We start from the raw sequence: 18,156 nt of genomic DNA, 5'->3' as shown, positions 1-18,156 counted from the left end.
TCCATCATTCCGTACGTCCGGCGCGAAATGCCGCACTATGTCTGTTCACCAATAATGTACCACGAGAGTGGTGGCCACGTGGAGGTGCTTGCGGAACCTTCTACGTATTCGTCATTGCGGTGATTTATGTCGAAAGGTTGGCGACGGGTTTCCCGAGAAATGCCCGCGAACGATGCTCCGTTATTGGCCGTTATTGGGAGCAACGATGGTACATTAGCAGGGGGCTTTTGTCTGGTGTGCGGATTGTGAGACTCGACAATGAACACTGATGATGTAATAAACGAAGTTCGAAAAAGAAAAGATGAATAAACAGACAGAAAATCAGATCCGAGGTATAGCTTCGAAGTCAGGATATAGATATCATGAGCCATAGACGGCGCACATAACGTGTCGCAAAGGTATAATTCAGTGCACCACGAGAAAAATGTAATGCAACAGTAAAAAAAATCAAGGCCATTCTTCCGGCGAAGGTGGATGACCAGAGGAGCTGTAAACACATTATTGCATTACCCAGTGTAACTTAGTAACAACGGACACAATGGCTTTGTGATCGCTACGAGATACACTGATCGGCATACTCGCAACTGCAGGCACATTCTTTGATAATATCAGTTGATCCCCGTACGACGCTGGGTGGTCGGTTGGGTTCGATCGGTGTGGCATCGCAAGCGAAATCTATCCAGCACGAAATGCTTGAACCCCTCTCTCTTCGGTTCCGACACATCAACATTGAAACCACCGAAAACGATCACACGGGCAGCGTCATCGCAACTAACCCACGCAAAGAGAGTATACCATGAACTTTTCGACATCGCAGCCAGATGCGCTCGGCGACGTGTACATACCACGATTTCGTCCTCCGTCTGTACGGCACGCACGTCATTATTCGCCGTAACATCTTCATCCTGCAAGTACAGGACATATGGCCGCACGCGTGTTTGCTCCTTTGAAGGAGCCTACATAGCGCCTGCGTAGCTATAGAGAGCCTGCATACGTAAGTCCCGTATGTAGGTTCTTTACCTTTTAGTACACCGCAACGCCGCGCGCGGTTTACCTCTGGAATTCTTGTGTGCGGACACGAATATTCCACTGTACTCTAGCCACATATTGCTCCGCTGTGAAAGGTAAATAGACTTCGTCTTTGACTTGTTCCTCGAAGTGACACAGATAGATAGATCATTTGGTCACAGATAGAAAGGATGAAAGACACAGAAGACCATCACAATAATAATTATTGGGGTCTTACGTCCCAAGATCGCGATATGATTACGAGACGCCGTAGTTGAGGGCTGCAGCAATTTCGACCACCTGGGGCTCTTTAACGTGCGCCTTAATTTGCAATATTAGCAATTTATTTTAAAGTACGCATGCGTAAGTATTTGTAAGGGCTGTTGAAAATTTCAAACTTCAAATTTCGATATTTGGCTTTGTCACTCCTTGAGCTTTCTGCCATCTTTTAACGTATATGACAAACTTTCTAAGCACAAACAGGAAATGGCAGCTATCACCCATAATGAGCAGTTGATTTTCCTTTCGTACAATCATAATATTAACAAAAAGACAGTTTCTCTCGAATGGAGAAGCGTTCAATGTAATAGCAATGTGCTTAGCGTTGCACTTGAACTTCTCACGTGGTATTTTAACTGTAATGTACACGCAAAACAACTACTGTTGGGTAAAAAAATAGCACTACACTCTTAAAAAAAAGGTTGTAGTACTTACTAACTTCGGTTTACTAACTACTTGTCACATATGTTACTACCCTGTTAGTAAGTGCGGTTAGTAACGGGGAGGTTAGTAACCGTTACTACCCTCGCCGTTACAAACGCACTTGTAGCGGTTACTACCCTTCTCGTTGCTAGCTAGTGAAATAGGCAGTAACGGTTACTACCAATAAAATTAGTAATCTTTTGTTTTTATAACGGTCAAATTCGCGAACATCAACATTGCGATATATCATTAGGTAATTATGCACAGTATGTCATATGAATCAGAACAGCACACATACACAACGACAAGGCTACACGACACGTATAATTCGTAAGCGGTTCCAGGAGTATATATAGCCCTACCTCTGGGGTACGCAGCTGGTGCTGGTGAGCAGCTAGGCTTTAGAAGAAATAGTTTAAGTTACGCAACTATATTTATATAGCGTACAATTTTATTAGGTGCGCGAGGTAACGTAGCGTAGGACTTTTAATCAAGCACATTAAGACAATCAATATGTTATGTATATTTTGGGTAATATCATCTCAACATGGCCTGATATACAAGACCCAACACGGGGTACTAAGCTTACTAATATCGCCTCAATGATCTTGAATGGATCCCCGTGCTAGTGAATAGGTTGTAAAGAGCTCGTATTAATAACGTCTATGATTCGTTTAACAAGTTAACACCGCAAAAAGTTAGTAACGGTACGCAAGAGGTAGTAACCGTTGCAACGTTTAAGTGTCTGCTAACGTACGTAGTAAAAAGGTAGCAAAAAGTTAGTAAAGGTCCAAGAAAGCTAGTAACAGCGGTTGTTACTATTTGCTCGTGGTTACAAGCTTCTTCCTAACTTTTTTTTTAAGAGTGTATGACAGCTATAATGCACAATGCCATGGGGTTTGCATTGTTTCTAGTGTGGCACCTGCGCTACGCAGCATATTCCTGGCAGCCTTTGATAAGAAGATGCGCTGTCCCATGGTCTTCGTTCCTTTGTCGTCCCTGTTCCATTCGCGCTGTCACTTTTTTTGTTCTAATTATGAACCAACTAGCCCTCATCAAGTTGTTACTATTTTAGCCTTATTTCGGCAACACGCGGATGGCATGACTCACCCATGAGCTTCCTTCGGGTGAGCGCAGGCACTTTTTAAAGTTTAACTTCACTGAATGTCTGCAGCCAGTTTGGCCCGCGTGCGCAAAATGCCTTATGATCAGTTCACCGTAAGCTAGTGAAGAGAGAATTTGCGAACATATGCATAGAGCCTGCCCTTTGGAGTCGTGCCAGCATACAATGCAATCACGTGTTAAGGTTCTATTGGAGAGGCCACTTGTAGCTGGCTACCAAGGCGCGGTCGTGGGTGCAGTCCGACCCAGTCCCTTCTGAAAAAGCTGAAAGGCACCAAGCCGCGAATGACCGTTGACTCCCCAAAAGACTACGCAGAATCCGGAAACATTATCCCACATTTACATGTCGTCCCGAAACTTATAGAAGATTGCTAGCAAATACGGAGTGCCTGTCGTAGCATCCAGGCAGCCAGAGCTCGCTGGCCTGTGCGCTCGCTTATTCCACGCCAGGAAGGGGCCTTGACGCCAAAACAAGCATACAAGGCACTATGCAAAATATGCCATTGGCATCGTTTATGCCATTCAATTGTTGTGTTGTAAAGACCTACATAGGTCTGACAAGGCAGGTGTGTCAACGAGCGTTCTCTAGAAAATGAATTGCCTCTGAAAAATAAAACTAATACGCATTTACCAGCTCATACATTTCCTTTGCCTGTGTGAATCGCGGCTTCGTGATATTAAGGTTCTAGGAAGAAGTGCTGGCACTTTGGGATTCGAATTGCTGGAAGCGTCTCATATTAAGAAGGGCACAGAGTGTATAAGCGACGCAGCTATCGCGTTAATAGTGAGTCTGGCTTCTTTGGTGTGACGTTATGCTAGGGACATCGCCTATGCACGGTTGTGTGTTTGGGGTCTACCTGTGGAGTTGTTCTTCGCACTAAATCAGCTTACGTATAGCGATAGTCCTGTGCCTGTCTTCTCCATTTCTTATGATTTATCTTCTTCTTATTCGCGCGAAAAAGACCTTATGTGTACTACGTCGCATCCTTCCATGAAAAATTTGCCGTGCTTGAACGTGGTTAAACCAAGGTTTTCGAGCTATACCTAAGTTTTCCTTGCTTTGGGAACGGACGAAACTATTGGTCTGCAGAGATTTAACTTTATTGGATCTCATGGCTTAGGCAAGGACAAGGAGAAGTCTGCACGCTTTGACTAAACGCCGCGACAAGAGAGCCAACGTGTTGCATTACAAGACAACATGCAGACGCTGCTCGGCGCCGTCGACGCTCTCGGTAGAGTGACCTAGAATAGGGGGAGTGTCCAAAGCGCCGCGCGAATACATGGGAGGAGCGAGGGCCTTTTGCGGTGAACTTCCGCGCCGCGGCGCTGCCGTGCCGGACCCGTGGGCTTTCTCAGTGGCGGTAGCCGCGTCAAAGCGGCGAGCGTCTGCTACGCGCGTGATATTTTGGCCGCTATTAGCGAAAATTGCGGAAATTTGGGCAATATTTAATACTGCGTCACTGCAACATAGTACTGCAGCGACTCATCACGCAGAGAACGTGTTTGTTTGTGTGTTGTGAAACGGGGATTTGTATATATCCTTTCAGCTGGTTTGTCACCGCATTGGTCCACACTTCCGCGGCTGTTTGAGGAACGCATCCTGCGCGCACTTCATCGTGAGAAAAGGCGCTTAACTTACTTTCGTGTGGAATGACGAACGTAAATTTGCTGCTGGAGAGAATAAAGTGGTGATAACGAGGAGAACGTAGCACACATTAATGCACGTAGTAACTAGCTCGTGCATGCTAACGCGTTTGCACCCCTCATATCCTATCTTTTATTTCATGCATTCGATTTGTTTTACAAGGCTGCCTCCGGCGCTCTGCTGTTTCACGCCATTTCATGCGAAGCCGAATGTATCGGCGTGGCCGCGGTACCAAAAGTAAAAAAAATTACTCGCGTCTCGTTCACGTGGTATACACAAAAATTGGCACGGAGGGGGACGAATGTACGTATGCCCAGCACGACCGATAGGTCATGGCATCACTAAATTGACATGCTCGCCATTTGCGTAACGACTAACAATAATAATATGGTGTACGTGTGGCGCGCAAACCCGCTTTCTGTAGCCAGAAATAATTCTGACGATGTGTGGTCTGACGATTTGTTTCCGTCAGGTTATCAAAAACGTGGTGATCACCAATATCGATGTAAACATGTTAGACTTACCCATACATTTTGAAGAACTGACCGCATAGGTAAAATGTATGCGAAAAAATTACATGAAAAAAAAAACGTGGTCCTGATGCATTCGCCTGAGATGACCGGAAAACGAAAACCATCTTTTTCGTCAGTCGATGCATTGATCCTCCCTCGCCTCTCTCCGAAAGTTTTCTGCACATAACGTTGTTTCGGACTGCCAGCAGGATCGAAGGCATTGCAAGCTTTCTGCACCTTACCTGCTTTACATTGCCTCCGTGATCGGCCCCGATCACGGAGGTAATGCGACCATGTCATGTGATGGCGTCATCATATGACGTCACGTTGAATGACGTCATAGTGACGTCACAAGTTCTATCGACGTCATCGCGTGATGATTTTGTGCATCACTCGTGTTGGCTACGCGGGACGCCGACGGACAATTTTCGTGTTTGATGAGGCATCTAAGGCTCTACCTTAAAAAAGAAACTAGACAAATCAAAGTAAGTGAAACGATAACAGTTCAACATCGTGTATGCCTCACTTCATGTTACGAGGCATCGCCCGAAAACAAACGTGATTCTCAGTTCAGAGCAGCTGATTGCACGGGTCTGCGGGACAAAAGAGGCTTGCTTTACCCGTCTGGTCATCTCTTAATATTTATTCAAGAGATGACCAGACTCGCTATTTAAGTACTCCGGAGCTTCAGCACGAAATTGTGGTGGACGCTATATTGAGGTCATCAGGAAAAAGCGGGAAATTGCGGTCGGGTGCCCTGTTGGCGCGCACTCAACTGCCGCGGAAACAATTGTATTTTATGTAAGTACTCGTCCACATCTTTTTGTAAAGTCTCTGAACCGGGCGAACGCTAACCTCTGAGAACCGTAAAAACATCTGAAGTTCAGAATGAGTTGTTTGAAACTGTTTTCATTTCGTATGGTGAAGGCTTGAAGTAAGTCACGCATCTCGCGCGAACGTTTCATACTGACGTTCAGCTATCCAATACAACATGCGATATATATATATATATATATATATATATATATATATATATATATATATATATATATATATATATATATATATACATATATATATATATATATATATATATATATATATATATATATATATATGCATATATTGTCGCATGTTGCATTTTTTCAGGCTATAGGTACATATGGGATATCTGCATTTGAACAATTTTCTGAAGTGATTGAGAAATTACACTTCTATTTGTCAATTTCTTACCGTATTTTCGTTCAGGCAGCTTGTACAGCAAGAATGGGGGCATTTGTAACTTTGTTTCATGATATCTGGATATTTGTAAAGCATTTTCTATATTACGCCTTTTGTGCAAAAACTTGTGGAATAAGGTTAGTTTAGCTGGCATTGCTTTTCTTTCAAATGTTTGCGCCCGGTGAGCCTTGTTGTAAGCTACCTCAGAAGCAAAAGTAAACCAACAGCATTGCGGTCGTATGGCTGTCTCTATTCTTTTTTTTTCTTTTCTTGTTTCCCTTGCGTCTTCCCGGTGTGCTCCGTCCATAATAAAGAGCTAGTGGAGGCTAATGAATTGTCTAATAAAGCGGTGTACATATGGCTAGCAAACCAGTGGCGACCATGAGTAAAAAGCTCGTAGTGTGAAGCGGTCACTGCGCGTGCAATTTACTTTTTTTTATTACTCTTAATTCGAGCATGCGTGATGCTATTGCCCGATTACTCCTGCGAATAAGCTTTTTTTTTTCGTTCTTTGCTTGTGCGTGTCCGTTTTGCGTGGTTTTACTCACGCATCAACGTTCTCGAACTCTGTGACCGGAACTAGGCCAAGCTGATGCCGCTTGACACGTGATTTTTTGCATTCCGTTGTCGCCCCAGCACTAACACAACGCTTGAAGATGGGTAAGCTCTATTCCGCACCGCATTATAAAAGTTAAGTAGACTTCAAGTGCCCTGTGTGGAAACGCGGCGCAAGAAACTGCAGCGCGTAGCAGACGCCCCTCGCTTTCCGCGCGCTTCCCGAGCGCGGAAAGCCCACGGGTCCGGCGCAGCAGCGGCGCGGCGCGGGAGTTCACGGCAAAAGGCCCACGCGGGAGCCGGCGCTTTGGGCACTCCCCCCTATTCTAGGTCACTCTACTCTCGGTGCGAACGCGCAGAGAACCTGAATGCAGCCAGCGCCTCTGGCGGTGGCGGCACGAAAGACTGACCTTGAGCCGTGGTTCGTTTTTGCGAACGCGCCTCACTAGAGTGACCTAGAATTACTCGAGCCGCACTAGCGTTGCGCTGACGCTCTTTGGCCGGCGTTGACCTTGTCTGAGCTTTAAGGTCAGATTCGCGGATCCGGGCGTTTTCTCGTTTTGTAGTCGGAGAGTGAAGTTATCGCTCTAAAACATAATCAATTGTATTCTCAAGTAGTCACTACGCTACGGGCGTATGCCTCATCAGACGGAATAGAACCCTTTTAGGAATGTCCCACGCGCGTTCAGGCCTACCCGTGCACCGACTTCTGACTCCGTTCTCTGCACAACTACACAGTGAAACAACAAACGCTATCTGAAGAAACTGAGTGCCAGAAAGGTACGCCCAACATACCTATTTAATAGAGCAAACTAACGCATGCCCTCTTTCCTAGTTATTAGTACTGTTAGCATTAGTTCGTAGTTATTATTATTAGTAGTACTAGTATTATTGCGATAGAAATTATATGGACACTCTCGACTGGTTTTTGCCGTGAGTGCCACCGTCATGTCCTGTATATGTACATGTATGTATACGTATATATAAACGTCACAAAGAAAAATAATTCAGATAAATACTTTCCGACGCGCGGATTCGAACGGTCAACCCCCCGCTCCGCAACGCGTGGCGTTAGACGGCTAGGCCACGGAACGTACGTTCCCCAGCATACTAACGGTGAGCTATTTATATGCACCACTTACCGCTGGCGGTACGCAGATCTCGGGGTCATTTCAGCGTGTTTTCTGCATTACCAGCGAGATGGCGCGAAGGACGCGCTTGAAAGGTCGTCGCCCCGCTTGTTGCGATGCGCGCGCTCCGCTAACACCTGTCTAGTTGCCCACGCGCGCGTGCTTATCTCGTGATGGGGGTGGTTTGTTCCTCTTGTGCTTTCACTGGGAAGCTTACGTTGAAGTTACGGAGTGCACGAACGTCACTTCGCTCGCTGAAACGGCAGCGTTTACGAAAAGAGCGCGCTGCTCAAACCCAAAGTAGTAACAACTGTGAAAGTTGTTAGTGCGCGCTCGTCCTGTGTATACCTGTGCGTTCGTTTCGTGCGCCCTCGTTTGTGTTTCAGCATCGCGCTTTAAGCGTCGAGCTGTGAACGTTGTTAGTTCGCGCTCGTCCTGTGTGCGTTCTCTGTGCTTGATAAGCGCGTTGCACGTTTCGAGCTGCTTACCGTTCGCGTGACATTCCAATTTGTTGCTGTCGCATTCATGTCTCCGCGCACGCGGCGAAACTCTGACTTATTATTATTATTATTATTATTATTATTATTATTATTATTATTATTATTATTATTATTATTATTATTATTATTATTATTATTATTATTATTATTATTATTATTATTATTACTAACGGTAGTGGTAGTAATAGTAGTAGTGCCATCATGGTTATTTACTAAATTCTTGCAACAAGTGACATTACTGCAGAATTCAAAGTAGAGTGCATATAGTTTAACCGACATAATCAACATAGTTTAATCACATTGCTAGAATTGAATGCGCATAAACTTTTGGAAGTTATTGTTAAATGGCTTGTGGGTTAATATTTTTGTAGCTTTAGGCTCCTAAAGTCATTAGATAATTTCGGAAACTGCAAGAGCGCGGGACATACCAGAAGCAAACCACCTTTGACGGCTTTCTCCTGCGAAGCTTGCTTTGCCTTCAACACCAGTGCATAACAAAATGAGCACTTTACAGAACCATACCCACGATTTCAATATTTCCGCTCGGACATTAACGGCGACTTTCAACCTAAATTGCCACAAATCACGCTCGCCTGCACACCCATACATCTTGAAACATCGGTGTGTGATTGCACTCGATCGCATGTGGGTTCCGCTGTTTCGGCGCAGCTACTGGAACATGAATTTTCCGTCATAACTATTTTTACTTAAGAACTTCAATCAGACTCCGCATTTATGGCTTCGCGTCACGCCGACAACAAGAATAAAAACAAAAAAAAAGATGCCGTTTCAAGGTTAAGTGTGTGTCTTCCATAATATTTCCAGCCCCACCGCCTTCTCTGTCTTTACTTTTTTTTCTTTCCTATTGGTTTTTTACTTACATGAAACATAACCCAATTTCTCCGGGTCGTCGCCATATATTCCGGATCTGTCGCCGGAGATTGCGCATTTGTCAGGACCTTTATTGAGTAGGGTGGGGGAAGGCATCGCGAGCGTCGTTTGGCGATTTCTCTGACGTTTATGCGTAGCAACGTCATGCGGGGCTATGAGTGATTCGGGGTTGCGCTTCACCCTCTCTTTAAAAACGAAAATTGAGGGCAGCGTGGCGTTTGTAGAAACGGCAGCTCGCTCTGAATACGTCTACATCCATAAGCACCCTTGTTTGTCACGACGTTGTTGCTCGTGACAAATAGAATTGCACGGACCAGTGCAATAATGAACTGCTCCATGCAAAAAGCTGCAGCATACAATAAAAAGCCGCTCCGAAATTTTTCACGAAGGAATAAGGGGCGGCGTTGTTTGTTTGCAACTAAATAACATAAAAAAATAGTATGTTTGGTGTGGGCTTTTGCCGCGACCATTAAACGCTCAGTTTGAAGAGGACTCAAGCACAATTGTGTTTGTCAAATAAAAGAAAAGGGGAGGAAGGGGAGTTGACACCGTGAAAGCAATGTTTCCCGCTCTTTTTCTCTGTCTGTAGTATATGCAGTTGATGACAAAAAATCTGATAATCCGTTAAGCAGTTATTACAGATGCAAATTTGAATAAACATAAAAACGGTCGCCGCGCGTGTTTACTAAGGCGGGAATGCATCTCTCTAACTTATCTCGACAGCTGAACATTTTATGGAATGCAGGCAAGAGTGCTGTATGGAGACACGTAAAGCAAGAAGAAAAAAAATGAACTATTCTCCTCGAAGTTTATTCTACATTCAGTGTAACTTGAAGCAGAAATATCTGCATAACTGTACAGAAACGGATATCTCTGCATTGTGGATTTAATAGAAAAGCTGAAAGTGAAAAACTGAAACGACAAACCGCGCAGTTTGCATGAAGCTGTCTTACATCTACGAGTGCAGCGAAATCAAAGGAGGTCGATCTCAATTATACTGCCTAGTATAGTCAGACGGATTGCATCGTAAGCATTCTTCAAGGCTAGCACAAAAATAAATGCAGAAGATAATGCAGGCAACGCGAATGCAAGGTCCGACAACATAGAGACACACTCAAACCCAGAAATGGGGTCATGACTTCTGCGCGCGCTCAAGACCGTTCACCGCAAAGACAGAAATATGACTTTCTTCTTTTGAAAATTTGACGCAGAAAACTAGTCTATTTCACTCTTACTGGAAGCTAGCATGTTTAAAGCTTGTTTTAACACGAAAGTGTTTTATGCCGGGGTCCACCAAGACTTTCATGACGTGTTTCCGTCACGGAAGTACGTCAGAAAAATGAACGGCATCAGATGGCAAAGAGAAAGTTCCGTCGACGGGAGTCGAACCGATGACCTCTCGGTCCGCGACGATGGCTGGCGGGCGTTTAGCCCACTGATCTACCGCCAAACACATTATGGAGGCTAGATGAACGCGCCTACATGAAAACAACCTGAGCCTTCCTTGCTCATCTTATAGGAAGGCATAAGTCCAAGCGACAACTTTTCTCGGTGATTGAACAGCACAGCGAAGTTACCAGGCACAGGATAACACCAGCAGTCACAATTCCCGAAAAGACGCGAATGCTCTAAGCGGGCGCTTCAGTCAACTATGGTGCTGCCTGACTTTTATATTCAAGAATCGTCCATGTGCTGAAAGCCGTAGGAAAACGGGGTGTAATACAAAACGTTTCATGTGTACAGGATGAACCTGATAGAATAACGGTGTTTTACGTGTGTGGCGACCACTGCGCACAGACTTACGCAGCCTCCGTCTCGTCATTGATTAGCCCGGCGTGACACAGCTACCTGCTGCAACACGCTTCCGATAAAAGACAGCGCCACGCAGTTCCGTCGGAGGCTTACGTCACCACCGCTGGCTACATAACCCAAGCTACCAAGCTTGGTTTCATGTTTGTTTCTCTAACCTTTCGAAGCGCAGCATCGGCATGCTTGCCCTGCTGCTGCTACTACGTTAATAAACATCATTTTGTTTTATGTTGGGATCCGTCCTTCACGACTACGCATCCCACACCTGGTGACCCGGACGTGACCGACTCCGCATCCCACATCTGGTGACCCGGACGTGATCGACTCCGCATCCCACATCTGGTGACCCGGAAAACGAACAAACCGCACCGCCATGACCCGGACCTTGGAATGACCTTCCAGAAGATTCCACGGGACCTTCACGCCGAGTCAACCGACCTCTGACACGCCTATCACGATGGCGCTGCGACCGGATGAAACCACGGCGCACTGCATATTGCTGCCGCCGGAGTTTCCCGAATTCTGGCCGCAATGTCCAGCCATCTGGCTCATCAAGATGGAGGCTGGTTTCTCCCTGCGTAACATCGTCTCGCAGCAGGACAAGTATGCCATCACGGTAGCTATGCTTCCTCCTGCTCTGCGACGCGTTGTGCCTCCTCTTGGGCCGCAGGCATACGACCAACTTCGAGGGTTCGTGCTAGCCCCACCGCAACCGGCAGCAACCGTGCCCGCACCCGCCGCAGCAAACGTGCCCGCACCCGCCGCAGCAAACGTGCCCGCACCCGCTGTAGCAACCGGGCCCGCACCCGCCGTAGCAACCGGGCCCGCACCCGCCGCAGCAACCGTGCCCGCACCCGCCGCAGCAGCCGTGCCCGCAGCAGCCGTGCCCGCACCCGCCGCAGCAGACGAGCCCTCGGCACCCGCCGCAGCAGACGAGCCCTCGGCACCCGCCGCAGCAGACGAGCCCTCGGCACCCGCCGCAGCAGACGAGCCCTCGGCACCCGCCGCAGCAGACGAGCCCTCGGCACCCGCCGCAGCAGACGAGCCCTCGGCACCCGCCGCGGCAGACGAGCCCTCGGCACCCGCCGCGGCAGACGAGCCCTCGGCACCCGCCGCGGCAGACGAGCCCTCGGCACCCGCCGCGGCAGACGAGCCCTCGGCACCCGCTTCGGCAGACGAGCCCCCGGCACCCGCTTCGGCAGACGAGCCCCCGGCACCCGCTTCGGCAGACGAGCCCCCGGCACCCGCTTCGGCAGACGAGCCCCCGGCACCCGCTTCGGCAGACGAGCCCCCGGCACCCGCTTCGGCAGACGAGCCCCCGGCACCCGCTTCGGCAGACGAGCCCCCGGCACCCGCGACGGCATCAGCACCTACTGATCCTGTGTGCGACACCCGAACCAGCGCTGCTTGTCAGGTGTTCGCTGACACCACGGGTGTCACCCTAACCGAGCCACCTCAGACTGTCCCGACCACGCTGGTTGGCTTCGAACATCATACTGTCCCGAGCGCCGATCCTGCCGAAGCTGTCGAGCGGCAGCGCAAACATGACGACGCCCGCACCGACCGCGACCACCCGGTCCCAGTCTCCCTGGGCGGACCAGCACAAGGCCACAGCTGGCACCCCAACCCTGGTCATCCGCAAAATCTGGGGCCAAGGCCCAACATCATTCTGGCGCCGCCGCGCATGATGCCGCCCCCCCTCGTTTGCCATAGTCCCGGGACAGCCCCTGACACTACAACAGCTACAGGCCATGCTGCACGTGCAGACCATGCTGGCCCAGCCCACGCTGGGTGCGTTCCAGACAGACCAGCAGCAGTCCCTGTCGTAGATACGGACGTTCACCCAGCCGCAGATACTGGCGCAGGACCACCACCATCATGGCACCCTGTCGGCGCCCCTCATCTCGACGAGTGGCAGTATGGTGTCCTCTGTGCCCGTCGCGCCCGCACCAGTCACAGAGAGCGTGCAGATTGTGGTGAGCAAGGTTCCACAGACTCCGGCAGTGACTCCCCAGCAGCGCTTGCAGGTTTTTCTAGCGCACGATGGCAGCGTCGTACTGCACCCTCACGGCAGCACCCTGTCATCCATGACTGCGCCGGCACCCTCCCCGGTACTGGTGGCCAGGACGGTCCCCCCTTCGTCGACGAGCGCGCCCGGTGCAACCTCTCTTTCGCGGATCCACTCGGCCCTCCTGAAGCGTCTCTCCGCAGCGCCGCCCGTCAGCGGAACAGCTCGCAAAAGCCACTAGGTTTCTACACCCGTCCTCTACGCCACTCTCAGCCCCGACCCCCAGGAAAAATTGAGCACCCGTTCACCACTCCGTGTTACCGACCAGGACAGGACCGACTCAAGCCCGCGTACATCGCGGCGAACGACCCTGGCAGCGCCACTCTTTCAACTGGCGTCCGTCCACAGCCACCGACGTCGCAGCCCACTCCTTTCACGACACGCTCTGGACGTCTGGTACGCCTCCCAGATATCTACAGACCCTGAGGGCTCTGCACTCCGCGGAGGGGTGATGTGGCGACCACTGCGCACAGACTTACGCAGCCTCCGTCTCGTCATTGATTAGCCCGGCGTGACACAGCTACCTGCTGCAACACGCTTCCGATAAAAGACAGCGCCACGCAGTTCCGTCGGAGGCTTACGTCACCACCGCTGGCTACATAACCCAAGCTACCAAGCTTGGTTTCATGTTTGTTTCTCTAACCTTTCGAAGCGCAGCATCGGCATGCTTGCCCTGCTGCTGCTACTACGTTAATAAACATCATTTTGTTTTATGTTGGGATCCGTCCTTCACGACTACGCATCCCACATCTGGTGACCCGGACGTGACCGACTCCGCATCCCACACGTGTAACAACCAAGATGTAATGATGAAGCACGTTCTAGTGGGAGACAACGCACGAATTTTGAACGCCTGGGCTTCATTGACGTGCTGATAATTGTAGATATTAGCGTGTTTTTCATTTCACGCAATCGAAATATGGTACTCGTGGTCGAGCAGTAAACTCGCGTCTTCCAGCTCAATAGTGCAACACCTCAGCTGCCAAGCTACCGCAGCGTGCACGAACATTGTCCAATTTTTCACTTTTCATTCCTTTTGGTTTCGCGACAACTCATGCAGAGCATGCGCTCGCGCGCAACTTCACAAGTTCTCTTGAGCAAAAAATGCGACACTGACCTGAAACTTTCATGCTGCTTTCTTCAACGAATGCGAAAATGAATGCACATAAGGTATGATGTAGTTTTCTGTTGCCGAGGCGCCCAGAGCTTTTCCCGCGTATAGTTTCGGATCATATAGTGTAGAACCAAGCTACCGCAAGTCAAGGAAATAACAGACAGATCCTCCCGCTTTATTTATCTCGAGCACCTGATTAATTACGGTTTACTGTATAAGGCGAGGACCACTCTTGATGATAGTGGCTCTACCGACTAATGCAACAATACCATACTTAATAAAAGGAGAATTACAAAAGGCAAGAGGAACCTTCGCGGTTTTTCCGATGGTACAGGCAATACATATGTTGACTTGCAAAATCTATCCTGATATCTAAATTCCTGCCCCGAGTGACACCGCCATTAGGCTCAACTGTTCGAAGCATTATCACCGCCTACTATCAATAAAATCGAAGAAGCGACGAAAGCTATCATTGTGAGAGGCTCTAAGCTGCGATAGGGAAGGACACGTCCCAACGTTTGCATCAACGACACAAAGCGAAAGCTAAACTGGCGTTGGAGCGGGTACAGCTGATTTAAGCACCCCAAATAGCTGAAAAGTTGAGACGGGACAACATCCAAAGAGAGGGAGAGAATCGGACCCTTTCTCTTCTTCACCACCCAAAAACAAACAAAGGGAGAAACATTAATGCAACCGGACCACGCAGTGCAGCTTCTTCCATTCATTTCGCCAGTGCGCGTCTTTATTTTTGTATTAGGTTTTCTTCTTCCTGGAACGCCAGTTACTATGAGGGAGGTGAAAGGCCGGGCACAGCCTTAAGTGGCTCGTTAAACGCGTCCAAAGGCTAAACTGACTGAGGTGGAGAGGAAGAAGGGTCAGCGAGCGTATGCGCAGACAAGCGCAGGCTACGTAATTAGCCTAATGCAATTACCGGTTGGACTATACGCGGGAGCGTCAAAAGTGCGCGTGACATCTTTTCTAATTACCGCACGCGGGGACGTGGCCAAGCCAGGCCCCTTTTTACGCGTGCGGGGCTCTTAACACACTTGCAGGTTCTTGTAACGCTCTTTCATTTTTTAGTCTCATGCCTTTTTTTCTTGACAAACATTGTTCTTGGGCTGGCGCCGTTGCTGCCCTTCCAGCGCAGCGGCAAGTGCCCTCGAAGTAGCGAGCTGTGATGACCACATGCTAAGTGCCCGCATCGAAGAAGAAAGCTGGTACAGCCTAATTAATGACTGGCCCCTGGAATAATTTCTGTACGCCGAGCGATGAAAGGCTTTGCTCCTTCTCACCGTCCCCACGACGCCGCGTTAGCGTTCGAACATCTCTCGCGTAAAGGCTTTGATGACTAGGCGTATAAAACCAAGCAGAGGTTCTGTTTATTTTTCTTTCTTTGTTGTTATCACTAATTTTCAGCAGTGTCTTGATGATGGGTTAGAACGTCTTCAACGCCTTTTGTGTCACGGATATAGTGAAGCATCGTCGAAACATGCGGACTGAGCTGCTGAATGTTGTGGAGGTTTTCCTCTTTCGATTGTTTTTTTTTATTGTTCTTATTTTTTCGTCGTGTCGCCCCTAACAACACCTTTAATCGTATTACCAGCGCATGTAGCCCGATGGTCTCTATACGAACTTCCTGCTGTTCTCTGTTTTCCTCTCCGCGCTCTTGATAATGCATTCCTATAAATCTCGTGACTACCGCACAATGGTACGAAGCTGCTCAGAGATACATGGATATAAGGTCATACGCAGATACTGCAGTCGCTGTCTTGAGTTCAGCGGGTAATGCCAAATCCTTGAAGGTACATTCATTCATCGCAGTAAATATTTCAAGCAGTCGTATTCGTGGATTTCTACAAGCACGCGTTTATCCCTTGTCTTGTGTGCTGAATATGTAGAAGTGTATTGTCTAGTTCTACAATCGGGTTTGTTTCCTGGATGCGAATCTGTGATATTTGGCACACCACTGCTAACATGGTATAGGATTGTCGCAGATAGGGTGGCTTGCGTGATACGGCTGGAATGTGTCTCTTGTATAGGAATTCACAATTGGACACTATTGTCGAATTATTTCAGGTGCTTCACACCGCGCAAGGCTTGAAAGAGCGAAACTGGACGATTCTGAAGACTAATCTGGTTGCTTCTAAGTTGTTTCTAGGCCTTAGCTAGGTGATGCAGCTTGTTTCTAGGTTGCTTTTAGGTCGATGCTAGGCTTCAGCTAGATGATGCTAGGTACTTTCTACGTTGATTCTCAGCGCAGAGAAGTTCGAGTGAAACAACAGACAGTGACAGACACGACACGGATGTCCAAACTCCAGAGACTGAACCTCGCGATGAAACTAAGCGTTCGCACCTCTCATAGATTTGCTGGCACGTCGTCGTTGGCGTAAGCCTTCCATCTCGGGAAAGGCAACGGCGGCTACGCCGTTGCCTTTCCCGTTCCCTAGTATTCTCTCGTTGTACGTACTCGGGGTCTTCGGATCGCCGCCGTCGCTTCGCAGCCATTTGTTGGGCTGTTGCCTTCTTAATTTTTAGTCGACAAGTGTCGAGCAGTGGGATTTATCATTTACACAATTTCTGTGGCACATACCCGTTTACGATGACGGTAGTTTTCTGACAGGCCGCACAGTGGCACATACCCGTTTGATGACGATAGTTTTCTTCTTCATTTTTTGTGATCCAGTGGTGGTTAGTGGGATATACCCAATTTCTGTGGCACGTAACCGTTTATGATGATGATAGTTTTCGCGTATGCAGCACGGCACATACACGCAGGCCACACAAATTACGGCTAGCTTAAACTGCTTCGCTGTTAAAGAACAGGGCCAAGGCACGAGCACAAGCATGGACATAGCAAAGTGAAGCTGCTCCACTATAGTCGAGCGGTAAACCGATTTGTAAGAACAGTACGATCACAAAGACTGGTGCAGTTTTGTCCGACTGGTAAGCATCGAAAGCGATAAAGTGCTTTAGCGTTGCGCTGAGGTTTCTCGGATGGCGTTTCAAGAATCCACGGAGACGACATGTTGGGGCGACTGAGCCCACGTGTGGTCTACAGCTGCGCAGTAGAAAAGGCGCCCCGACAGCCTATAAGACGTCACAGGGTCACACACCGCTCACGTGGGATGTTTGAGAGAAAAGCCCATGCATTTTGAATACCGTAGCAGCTGGAGGCACCATCTATGCAGATTTAATAATAATTTCGTTATTAACCGTGATACCTGCGTTATTTCCACAACGTGAAAATGTAGTGCGCAATTACCACTTAGAACGACATCGTTTTACCAACTATTCCCACTAGTTGCCAAGTAATTACATTAACTATATTATTCTGCACTCTAAAAGAAAAATCAGCAGTTGTTTCGTGTGTGAATACAACCGATGAGCGAAGCTCCTTAGAAATTGGACGCAAAGACTATATACGTTTTGAAACTGTGTATTTGCGCCGCGCGTGCTCATTGTCTTTTTGCGCCGGCGCCGGGTGGGGAGAGCGTCTGCTACTACCTTTGACAAAGCGCCCGTAGTGCGCTAGAATGATGGTTGTCATTTCACAATCCACGATAAAGGTTGTGAAAGTGATGACGACCATTATAACCAGTTGTGCACAGAGCTTATTTTATTTTAACCTTGAATTTCTGGTGCGCTAGAACTAAAACGCTTAAGGCCTAAACATTTCCTCTTAAATCACCAGCCAATGCAACCTAAAGCGATGCTTAAGAGAAAGGAGCTTCGATGGTGCGGAGGAGTGCGGGCCTAAGGAGCTTCGCTCCTAAAAAGACGAATACCTGTTACTCGTTCTGGCAAGTTCCGACTTATATAACTCCTGACACGTCACCCCAAAGAGAGTTAACGTGTATCTTTAAAGAGAGCTACATATGT

The 18,156-nt window shown here is 48.2% G+C and overlaps 1 protein-coding gene across 1 annotated transcript in view; it reads right to left on the bottom strand.

The window, feature by feature from the left end:
* Positions 1 to 18,156, bottom strand: part of LOC119385516 (retinal homeobox protein Rx2-like) — a 398,912-nt gene that overhangs the window by 379,493 nt on the left and 1,263 nt on the right. The gene's annotated exons all lie outside the window — the stretch shown is intronic.

The sequence above is a fragment of the Rhipicephalus sanguineus genome, chromosome 3, assembly GCF_013339695.2.
Source record: "Rhipicephalus sanguineus isolate Rsan-2018 chromosome 3, BIME_Rsan_1.4, whole genome shotgun sequence".
In the NCBI taxonomy this organism is placed as follows: domain Eukaryota; kingdom Metazoa; phylum Arthropoda; class Arachnida; order Ixodida; family Ixodidae; genus Rhipicephalus; species Rhipicephalus sanguineus.
This window is presented reverse-complemented; position numbering and strand designations above follow the sequence as displayed.